This window comes from Monopterus albus, unplaced genomic scaffold, assembly GCF_001952655.1.
Source record: "Monopterus albus unplaced genomic scaffold, M_albus_1.0 scaffold4.1, whole genome shotgun sequence".
Lineage (NCBI taxonomy): Eukaryota > Metazoa > Chordata > Actinopteri > Synbranchiformes > Synbranchidae > Monopterus > Monopterus albus.
Window position 1 is genome coordinate 1,785,077 of NW_018127884.1, and position 11,584 is coordinate 1,796,660.

The following is an 11,584-nucleotide window of genomic DNA, read 5'->3' on the forward strand; positions in this document are numbered from 1 at the left end:
CACACACCTTGACTTTTCCTCATGTTTTGACTATCATTATGGTCAGCTGCAAGCTGGCATATCAGGTGACGTCACGGTTGGACGTCCCCGCATAGTATGGGGCTAGCCCAAAATCATTAAAATTGTATAGGTTTTGTGGTGCAGGGTTTTTCATCTTTCAAGCTGCCTGGGTGCAGGTTGGGTGGCGGGAGAGATCTGAACGAGTGATGTTAATTTTACCTGTGATTCTCTGAATAAACCAGTATGGATTTTTTTTAATAAAATCTAAAGTGGTCTACTTCGTCTTTTTGGGAGTTCCTGGTTTAAAAGAGCCGGAAGAGGCTTTGTACAGAAAAACAGAGCTTATAATGCTAGTCATATAGTCACACTTGGCAGCTCAACTGTGACACTTCAAAATGATTACAATTGCCATAAAAATAACACTTTCAACAAACCAATTTTTCACAGCTCTTATTATGAACAAATAACCTGAAAAATAAATAATCTGCTACTTTAAAACTTTCTTGTACTTTTTTTGGGTGAATATTTGGTTGATAAAAATGATGTAGTTATTTCAAAGAGATATTTTGCTGTCTGTCTTCAAGATGCACTCTCTCCCTCTACCTCTCTCTCACCGTCTGTTTCATGTGACCTTTTGGCCAAGTTTGAACTACCATGCAAGCAGTGAAGTACGGAGGTGCGAATCTGCGTGGGCTTGCTTTCTTAAAGCTGTTTAAGGACACTAAAGCTCTGGCACCATATAGATTTATTTATTTATTAATTTCTACATCAGTTTGCATTCTGTGACAATTCGAAACCCTTAACATGTCAGGGACAAAAGCAGCGGATTTGCCTTAACCCAGTGTACCAGGGACGGCCTAATGGTTAAAGTGCTGCGTTTGCATGCAGACCCTGCGGGTTCACATCTCGTTTCACTCTTGGCAAAAATTATTTATTCTTTATTTTACCACCTGTTAATGTGTATCGCTCCGTCACCACAGACATTTATTCATTTTTTGACAATTCGAAACCCTCAACATAACAGCCTCCAGATTGCCAAATGTCACACTTTCTTGAAGTGTGTGTTTGCCATTTAGAAACATTTTAATGCACTTTCCCAACATGTTAAAGCACCCCTTCAGCGTTTTATGGCAGATTTAATCTTAAGCATTTAAAGCCGCTTTTACACGGGCAAATCAGCTGCTTTTTGTCCGTGACAATTACAACGCCGTTATTACTTTGTTTTATGTTTTGGCTATTTCAAAACCGTTTGAGGGTTTTAAGGCACTGTCCCACATCTTTAAAGCACCCCTTTGGCATTTTATGGCAAATCTAAATTTTATCTAAGCATTTAAAGACCCTTGTCTGTGACACTTGGCACACTGCGCTTCCCAGACACCCCATTTTAGGGCTTTCCAAATGTCTTGACCATTCAGTGGCCAATAAACACTCTCGGGACCCTCGAGGGGGCCTGTAATCCGAATGGAATGCCCCCCCAAAATCAACAGTTGAACCAGATCGCCCCAGCCAGAGTGGTGAATGAATTGCAAGGGGAGACCAAATGTCTGAACCTGGTGTCTTAATGGGAGTTATGCCGAAGTGTCACATACATTGACACTGGGTCAACTTTCTGACATATCAGTATTCCTTCCTATTCATTTCTGGGTGAATGTATCCATCATCCCCTACCTGTTCATTTGGGGACAGATCGGTGAGGACTTGGAGAGCCAGTCCCTCCAGGGCCAACGTCAGGTGAACAGCTGTTTCACTGGAGCTCCATCCCCCATGGCAGGCCGCCAGGTTGACCTGTACCAAATATGGCTCCACTAGGGTTAACCAGTTATATCGTGGCAGCTTAGCAGGGGTGCGTTCTAGCGGTGTACGGGGTCCTCTTGTCGAATTGGCTGGGGAGTCCGTAGCTGGCTGGAGAATCGAGGGATGCTGGCACCATCTGGCCTGCATGGTGCCGTCTTCTTCCGCCCAGGGTGACCCCCGAGGTGCTCCATTAGCAGGCTGCTTTCCAGCACTGCTCGCTCTAACTCGCCTATGTCTCTCTCCATAGCAGTGATGGCACTCCGCATATCCCACTTCTGACACCAAATGTAATGACCCCCGGCGTGGAGGAGAGAAACTAACTATACTGAGCAGCTAAACTAGCTAGCAGGGCGCTAGCACCTATGCTGTTTTCGATTAGTGACTACTCCAGGCCCCATACACCGCACGACTCTGGATAGCACTTGGGCGTGTCCTTTACTCGGACCACAATACAACACTGACTTCTTGGTCATTTATTTAGAACTGCTGAGCAATCCCATTACCAACGGGGTCAGTCTCGCACATACAACTCAGACTTGCGGTTCAAAACACAGCACACAACCAGCTAGCAAAACATCGTTAACAACACATCAGTATAAGTCAGTAACATCAACACACAACGGGGTAACACATAAGAACACTAACAATAATCTGATAACTGCTCTCTGAACTAACTACTGAACTCCCACGATGCACCTTTGCATCATGCTGCTGCTGCTGCTGCCACCCCACCCCCCCGAATGGCTGACGTAGATCGTCACAATATTTAATACCCACCGATTGACTCTGGGAACTTTATGTGTCTAAGGAAGGTCCCAGAGCCAGTCCCCATAAATAGCCTTTTGGCTCTTATTCAAAAATAATAGTTTCTCCAAAGTAGAAGGTTTTAGTTTCTCTTTTTTGAGACAATGTTCCCACACTTGATTGTTTCCTTCCTCTGCTAGCAAGAAACTTCATGGGTAAGTTAAGCATCTAGTAGCCTACACTCTTGCTTTGCTGGAGCGTGTTCACTGTCAGACCAATCTTTAAACCTGGTTAATCTAGGAAAAATCGCTACGACTTAACTAGTAGCATATCCACTGTTAGATGTGCAGTCTTGTAAATGAAAGAGCTCCTCTAGTTTTACCTGGACGCTAAGCACAGTAACTGTTAAGGTAAATTGCTTTTGTATTTAATGTATATTAATGCTAATATTTCTAGCTAAATATTTGATGGAATCTTATTTAAAAATTCGAAGGTCCCTCCACCTTAAATATGTACGTGGGTGTCTGTATCTGTCTCTTTGAATGGTAGGGATGGGACAGTGTTTTCTTGATGCGATTTGATGCACAATATGATGTGTACCATTTATTTCAGTCATGATACGTTTAAAAATTCAATGACAATATATGGCTAGCTATGGAATAATTGTATTTTACCTGCCTCCTTTTCTAGCACAAGTTTGATTATGTAAAGAACAACCAGATACAGTATATTGACTTATGTTCTGTTAGGGTATCTTATTTACAAAAAATATGAAGTTGCTAGTGTGGGCATACCACACAATGTGTATCGCTAGACAAAACGATACATTTTGTGATGTTTTTGTATCACAATATATAGATTTTGGATATATTGTTCCACCCCTATTGAACTGTGATTTGAAAGCCTCCAAGGAGTCGAAGCTGTTTGGATAATGTTATAGATAGTTCAGCTAGTTTGTGTTGTTGTGTCTCACATGTATATACCTGTGACATCGTCAGCTTAATTGATTTATCCAAGCAATCAGCTGGCACCAGCGGTTGCACTAGACTTTTTTTTTATTGTCCCTCATTTTGACAGGTCATAAAAATTCCTTAATTTACATATTATTAGCCATCAATTTAATTTTCATTTTTAATGATAATATGATTGTTATGGCTTCTGACAATGTATGACGCATCGGTTTCTAAGGTAGAGAAGCTAGAGAGAATGTTTAGCATGTACTTTACCTGGGAGCTCTGTGCTACCTCAGCAGTGTGGCCCTGCATGGAAAAGGGAGTTTGGAGCTCCCTATAACCAGTTTAACAGAGGAGTTCAAATGTGCTAAAGCTGGATTGGAGGTAGCACTGTAAGAATCCAGGGACAGAGCAGTGCAGAATGCAACACCATCAGTCCCAACAGGGAGGAAGTGGAACCTGAAAGAGGCAGCTTTGATACATGCAGCATGTTTGGCTCCTACTTCCTGGTGTTAGCATGAGCAGGCTAACACGAGGACACAGACTTTTGACTGGTTTGTTGGAATGAATGCCAACACAGGGTTGGCTCTGATGCAGCACAAAAGGAAGCAGAAGTTTGTCTAGTTTTATGGTGAGCTATCTGAAATGTTTGTTATTTTAAACATTTGGTGACTAGAACATCAGGTGAAATGTTTTCGTGCCAGTGACTAGTAACATTCAGCCCAAATTATTAAGACAGTATATGTTAATGAAGGATTGAGTTGGGTGTGTGGGTGCAGGCAAAGAGGGGCATGGTCCTGGGATGCTGGAAAACAGTTGAGCCTTCTCAGTGTCATGGGCAAAACAAAATCAATTAGTGAGAAGGTGCCTACCTGATGACCCTGTAGACTTGCCTTCACTCCTACACCCACACAGAGCTTGTGTTGGTGATAATATAGTTATTGTGTCATTGGGGTTGTTAGTAGTGTAGTCTTCTTTTGTTTGACAATCTTGGTAGAACATTGTCAGTGGTTGGACAGTTGAGTGGACCTGGATCTCAGAGGTGATTGCCACTGCAAGCCAGTTGGGCCAGCCATTCCTTAACCTGAGCAAATACAATGCAAATATTGTGTGTCAAGACACATATCTGCTCTTTGCTTGGGTGAGGATAGGATTCAGGTGCAGGTTCAGGATTAACGGTGGTTTTGGAAAATGGTGGTGTTGTTTGTTGGGCTCTAAAGATTTATGACAGCATGGCCTGACACATCCTCTTTGGGGCCAAATAATGAGTAAACATCATTTAACTTGCTTCCATATGAATGCTTTCCCATTCTTTGGCACACTTAATTGTGTATTATTGACTGTAATTCATGGTTCTCCAACATGCTGTCAGTTCCTGGTTAGCAAGATGTGTTGAACATGGTCTCAGTTGTCCTTGATCCACTGCATCAGTCCCTCTTTTTCTCACCTCGTTTATCAACACTATAGCAATTATTGGGCTTTTTAGTAGCCTAACCTGAAGTTAGTGTAGAAAGCCCTCAGTATTCTCATCAGTAAAAATGACAGACGACCTTCAGGTTTTTATTAAAACAAATTCTGTCAATGACGGCTGACACAGGTGGTATTTATTAGCTGCTGTTGCTTTGGCAATCTTGCCAGCTCCTGAAGATGGATTTAAAGTGAAAACAAAAGCTTGAGAAAATTGCTGCCATGCCTCTGTCCTTTTTTTTGGAGTAACTTGACTCTTAAATGTGATCTTATTAGTTTCAGAGGTGTAGCATTGGTGGTGATGTAATGTATTCTACAGGATGGAGGATGGGCTGTAACGGGCTCAGCTGTGCAAAAAATTAAATATGAGTTAATTAAAGAAAATCATTGTCATTGAAACTCTTGTTTAACCTCAATGAGCATCACATGCTGAGAAGCCTGAATAAACAATGGAATAGCCCTTCAATAAATCTTATGTGTAAAATTAGCATTTAGTTACTAAGAAGAATTGATTTTTTTCCCCCTGCATTCAGGATGATTTTTCTGAAATGTGTTTGCACAGGCTTCTGTCTTTCTGTGATCAGAGAAATTGTTTTAACTTGGACATTAGAGGACTATAACTTTCTTTTAAATGCATCTTCCAATAGGCCACCGAATGATGGACATCTGAGGGCATCAGTGTAGTCGACAAGAACGTGGGATTCCATGCACCATGTAGATAGTCTTGGGTGTATTGTGAGAAGGACCAGCAGTGTTCCGGGTCTCTGTCGCTCCTATACATCGACACCAATCGCAAGTTGATAGGTGAGAAACACATTCTGAGGGTGTGGTGGTTCAAGTGAGAGAGAGTACTGTTATTCTTCTGCCATTGACAAATCTAGATCAAACTGTTATTTCTTGTCATTTTCCCTGACAAACATTTCAAAATTGTAAAAATGTCTGATCAAATTTGATAAGTTGTAATGAAAATTCTCAAATGTTTATAACTAACCTAAAATACTATAATTGCATACAGCATTTCATTCTTTGTTCCAATCTGACCCAGTTTTTCCACTGACAAACCTCTTAGTTTGTCATATGGCGGTTTAAGGTCTGCATATTTACAACTGGTTCCACTTTGCATTTGTATCCACCACATTTTAACAAAGGATCTGAAAAAACTGCAGTTTGTATAACAGTTTCCCTTACTGCATGATAATGGTTTGTTTTTGTGCCTTAAACCAAAAATTCACCAAACCAGTGCTGCTTTATTAAAAAAAAATAATTCCAGTCTGTAGTGTTTTGATTGACCTTCATTGCTCTCAAGTGAAAGTGAAACACAAAATAGGTTGGTAATTAGTACAGCTGGCAAAAAGATCTTTAAAGTGTGGACAAACTTGTTGGGTAACATGATAAAACACTGCTCTATGTATCTCTCCAATTGTTTTTACAGTACAGATGTGTAGTTATGTTCGGCAGAATTGACAGATTTGTGCACCCCAGAATTTATTTACAATCATCTGCAAATCATTGAAATGTCTTGATTAAGAACATGAAAGTATGATCCAGAAATTAACTTGTCTGAAAATTTTGAGTAACCTATTAAGTTAACTCTGAATTTATTACAGGTTCTGTTTCTTGAAACAGTCATTGAGGAGGCATCCACAGCTCTGGAGTCCCAGACACACTACTTTCCATCCAGGTGCCATTGTTGTTGAATCATATCTCCTATTTTGTAGCAAAAGGTTATACAATTCTCTAAAACATCTAATCATTCTTCATAGTAGTCGTTCCTGCATTTCAGGCTGCCTGTAGGTTTGCAGTCATTTTAAGGGCAATTTCAAAACCAACTTTAGTAGTGTCCCCAACCAAAGGAACTCTTACAATGAGCAATTCTACCTGCTTTTATAATGACTTTGCTTGCTTCAGTGGAATGTCCTCCACTTTTTTGTTTTTATTTACTTGATGTTAAGGTACAAATTAAAGTGTGATATGGACCAAACGCTAACAGAACAGAGCATATATTTATATATTTACCAAAGCCAGGTGATTATCCTCTTAATGGCATTTTTAATATGTGATAAACAATTATGAATATTGCACTGCTGAGAGTGTGCTGCTGAAGTCTACTTGCTACTACTAGCAACCTAAGGTAAATACTCAACATTCTCACATGACTGAGATGACCTATCTTAAATAGTTTGCCCAACTGGGCAATGAACCCTGTTTAACTGGCTTTAGTTTTAAAGCCAGTTAAAGTCAAAGTGTTCGAGGTAGAGTACCTCACATCTTTCACATGACGTTACATTGCATGTGCCTGGACATCTCCAGTTATGAAGACTTCTCCAGGCCAAAGAAGTCTTTATAACTGGAGATATCCAGGCACATGCAATGTAACATCATGTGGAAGAAGTGAGGTACTCTGTCTTGACAACTTGTACCCTGCCTATAGGGATTTCCCATCTTACCTGAAATGTTGGCAGCTGGCTGAAGTGGGATAGAGTGACTGCAAAAATAAATAAGGTATCTTTTTTTTTTTTTTGTAAAACCTTATCTCATTTCATTAATAAAACAGTCAAACAGAAACTTGCCTGTCTCAATGTACATCCTCAAGAATCCTTTCCTACAATTCTGGATGCTCACTGTGTAGAGATGATCACTGTCATTTCATGGCTGGACAATCTGGTTGAGGGTTGCCTAAGAGGGAATGGCAAAAGCCTGAATTTAAAGCATGATAAATCTTATAATTTCAACCCATCAAGTTTTGGTTTTCACAGATTTGCTTCAATTTGAATCAAAGTATTGATTTGTCTTTTAGCTTTTCTTTAGGGTGCACAGTATTTGTACATGGGCAGTGAGCACACTTTCATGTTGCCGAGTGGACACCACAAAGTTTCAAGTCAACATTTTCTACCAAGATGAAATGGGAAGAAAAGAAAAAGATAAGATGTTATCTCACCATTTACTGAAGTGATAGCCATCTCCAATTGGTGGTAAATCCCTAGAACAGGCAAGACTGTTGAATGTATCCCTCTGCTGGTCAAGTGGATTCATCACCCTCAAGCCTAAGAAACAAAATGGAACAATTTTAACAAAACCCATTTATCTTTCACCCTCACCTTCATGAAACAAACCATGCAAATTCTCTTTTTAACAAATTTAATCTGCAGTTGTAAGTTTAGATAATGGATGGATCTTTCAAAATTACAGTCTAAGACAGATTTTCATTTTTTGTTTGCCTGGTTAGTAGTTCCATGCTGGGCTGCAGAGGAGGGATGCATCGTAGTCATGGGTAAGTTTGTTGCTGGTGGTGTTTACTAAAGTTGTGTTCAGAGTTAACAGTGGAAAGGAGTTTGTACCTTGCAGATTTAACAGCTGGAGTATTTTTGCAGTTTGTGATTTTGGGCCACCAGTAAAACCTGCTCCTATGTTTGGATTATATTTGCACATGTGTGACATCTCCATGTTTTTCCTCCTTAATCTGCACTTCACCTTGTCTGCATTCACCTGCTGTCTTGAAAGAAACATGTAATGGGAAAAGTACTCTACAGATTGCACCTGAGATATCCTAAAAGGACCAAGCTGTGCCTAATAGTCATCAAACTGGACATAACTATGCTATTTGCAAAGCTCATAGTTACATGTATGTGGAGCCCATTTCCACAGTAGGAGAGGTGGCTGTGAGAGAAACACGCCTGTGCCATCACCAGTCGAGCTAACAACAGCTGATGAGGGGGTTAGTGCAAGTAAATGCATAACATGTTATTTATCAATCAGCCAAATTAAAGATTCATGTCTGTAAGACAATGTTTCTAAAAACGGCTGTAGTGATAGCAGTTCACCTACAGTGAAACACTGACATTGACTCAGCTTTCTAGAAACAAATAAATGTATGCCATTACATACAGTCACAAGAAAAAGTAATGGCACAGTTTGCAATTTCCTGGTTTCCTGCATAAATTAGTCATGAAATGTGATCTGATCTTTACTAAAGTCACATTATCAACAAGCAATATTTCTAAGATGATAAAACACAAACAGTGGAATTACCTTTTCTTGTGTCTGTATACATTTCACAGGGCCATACAATGATAAATGATTATGGATATTTGCTACTATAATGTATCCCTCCACCACAGCTCAGCCAGGGACTGTCCAGGGAAATACTCTTAAATAGACTAACTTTGAAAGATATAGACTCAGATTACCTTAGTGGGACAGCAGAAGCTGCATTTGAGTCTCAGACAAACTCTGAAGTACTGTACATGTTTGTTTTTTAGAGAACAAGGGTCTTGTCCCTCATTTTTTGCAGCGGAACAGGAGAAGTAACAATGACTAAAACCTACTCTCGTGTACAAAGGGACACAACAATATTGTTTTAACAGCAACTTGAAAAATCCCAAGCTATTTCTTTTAGGAATACTAAGCTGAAGAGATGTTACATTTTTTTGAGAAATTATCTACAACTATAAGAATTTGTTTAATATAAACATTTAGCAACATTGTGAATAATTTAGTATTACTCACCATCTGAATTGTCGTCAGGATGTCAAGATCTGCTACATCATCCATCTGTAGTGTGAGCCCATGGAGCTTTGGGCTATCTTCTTCACTGGGTTATGAGGCTCCAAGTTCCGGACATGATGATGTACTCAGCAGGTCTTCAAGTGCACTGTATTCAACAACAAAGATAATGTGCAGTGTATAGTATATATAGCCTGTTGCACTGTATTCCCGGATTATCCATCACTGCCCTTTGAAACTTTGGGTGAGCTCCCCTGACACCTCATGTGATAGCTGCGTTTAGCTTTACGGCACTAGACCCTTCCACTAGCTCAGTATTCTGGGCCTTTATTGCGTTTTGATTTTTTTTTTTTCTTTTCAGGCAAGAACATAACCACTCAGATTGTGAATACGAGGTTTGTCCATCTAAGTAATGCCAATTTTGAAATCTGCTCTGATATTTTCAGACCGCTGAGTGTTCCTTACTCAACCAAGCTATCTCTATTATCAGGCAGCTACATCTCATTCAAAGCACAGTAGTCTGGTGGCGGGACGCCATGCTCCAGTCGCACATTGAGAGCACCGTGTCCTCCTGTCCTCAGGAGTTTGGACTAAGTCTGGACTTACTAACTTGCTACAGGTTCACCTACCAACTAAGTCTGGAATTACTAACTTGCTACAGGTTCACCTACCTTTATCTACCTTATCCTGCACCACTACTTTTATTCAAGAAGAATAAAGACTTCCTTCATACAAAAAAACAGTACAATAAAACACCACACACTGCATCCTAAAAAATTAAGCACTTATCTTGGAAGATGGAGAATAGTTTAACGTTTACAAATCTATGTATGAAATTGTACCATGGTTCTGGTGAATTCGCCTGTCCACAGCTTAATGAAGAAGGGATGTCGTGTCAATTTGTTCTTGAAGAGGGACAATGTAAAGCATGGTTCCCATTGTTGGTGATCATCTTCAACATCTTTGGCTGCGTTACTGTGTGTTCCCTGTGTGTTCCCTGTGTCACCAGAGACAGGTTCCTCTGGCTACTGCCACCTTGAAAATAGACCAAGAGATAAAGAGAATGTGAAGGTACATCATGCCATGTTGAATGCTGGGAAGGGACACACATTATATTTTTCTGTATAAATTCTTGTTTTGTTTGGCTAAAAAGCTGCTTAAATTGTTTAGATCTCATTTTACTGACTGTGGTAATTCAAAATGGATAACCTTAGCTGACTAGCTAACTTGTAGTGTAACTAGAGAGCCTGTCTAAGAGAGTGACAAACTAAAAAAAAAAGACTTTGTGCCCTGATCTCAGCTCTCAGTTCGGGAGCTGACGATAGCTGTCAACAGATTGCACAAACACTGCAGAAGAATAAATTTCTGTCCTGTTTGTGCTCAAACTAAACACTAAAGTGGGTATTTGGGTGTAGTTGAAGCACTCTGCTACTGTATGTAGCTGTATGGGATAGTATTTTTTTAAACAACTTGGATGTATGTAGTGTATATCTCTGATGGATAATGAGCATAAGCTTCCAAAATGGCATATTTACCCAAAATTTAACAGCGCATGACAACTTCATTCTACTTTAAGCAATAATGTGTCACAAAATATATTTGTAAATATATGTAAATTGCCTTAATTTTATTAGCACATCCGTGTTTTGTATTTTCTGCACACTCTGTCATAGGCACTTAGCAGTGAATTAACTTTACATATATGTGTGGTCTCCCTCATTCATTAAGCTCTCTACAAATAAATTAGGAAAACATTACAAGAATCAATTACCTGCAGTTAGAAACTTCATTTCTGCATACTCATGGAGAGCTCTAGTAATCTAGATTTGGATATGAAATTCTCCATTCTCTCCATGGTTAACAGGTCACTTAAAGTTACTTGAAGTCATTTATCAAGTGTTTTTGACATCATTCAATCCTGGCATCGCTTCCACTGTCACCAAAACCAAGCTGAATTTGAACAAAACTGGCTTTTCAAGAAGTTCACTGACTGGCAGATGACGGTTTGTCTAAATGGAGGCCCTATCTTACACTGAGGTGGCAAAACAACTCAACAAAACTGCACATACTTGCCTAAAAGCTACTCCGTTACAAGAATGAAATCAGTGTCAAAGAGCACCATC

At 39.8% G+C, this 11,584-nt stretch overlaps 1 long non-coding RNA gene across 2 annotated transcripts; it reads left to right on the forward strand.

The window, feature by feature from the left end:
• The first annotated feature begins 2,648 nt into the window (after nt 1–2,648).
• Nucleotides 2,649–7,156, forward strand: LOC109965746 (uncharacterized). 2 transcript variants are annotated; one of them, XR_002275686.1, is made up of 3 exons: nt 2,649–2,753; nt 5,606–5,762; nt 6,566–7,156. It is a non-coding gene; the product is annotated as an uncharacterized LOC109965746 (long non-coding RNA). The 2 variants fall into 2 exon arrangements; XR_002275687.1 differs by lacking the exon at nt 2,649–2,753 and adding an exon at nt 3,838–4,122.
• Nucleotides 7,157–11,584: the final 4,428 nt, after the last annotated feature.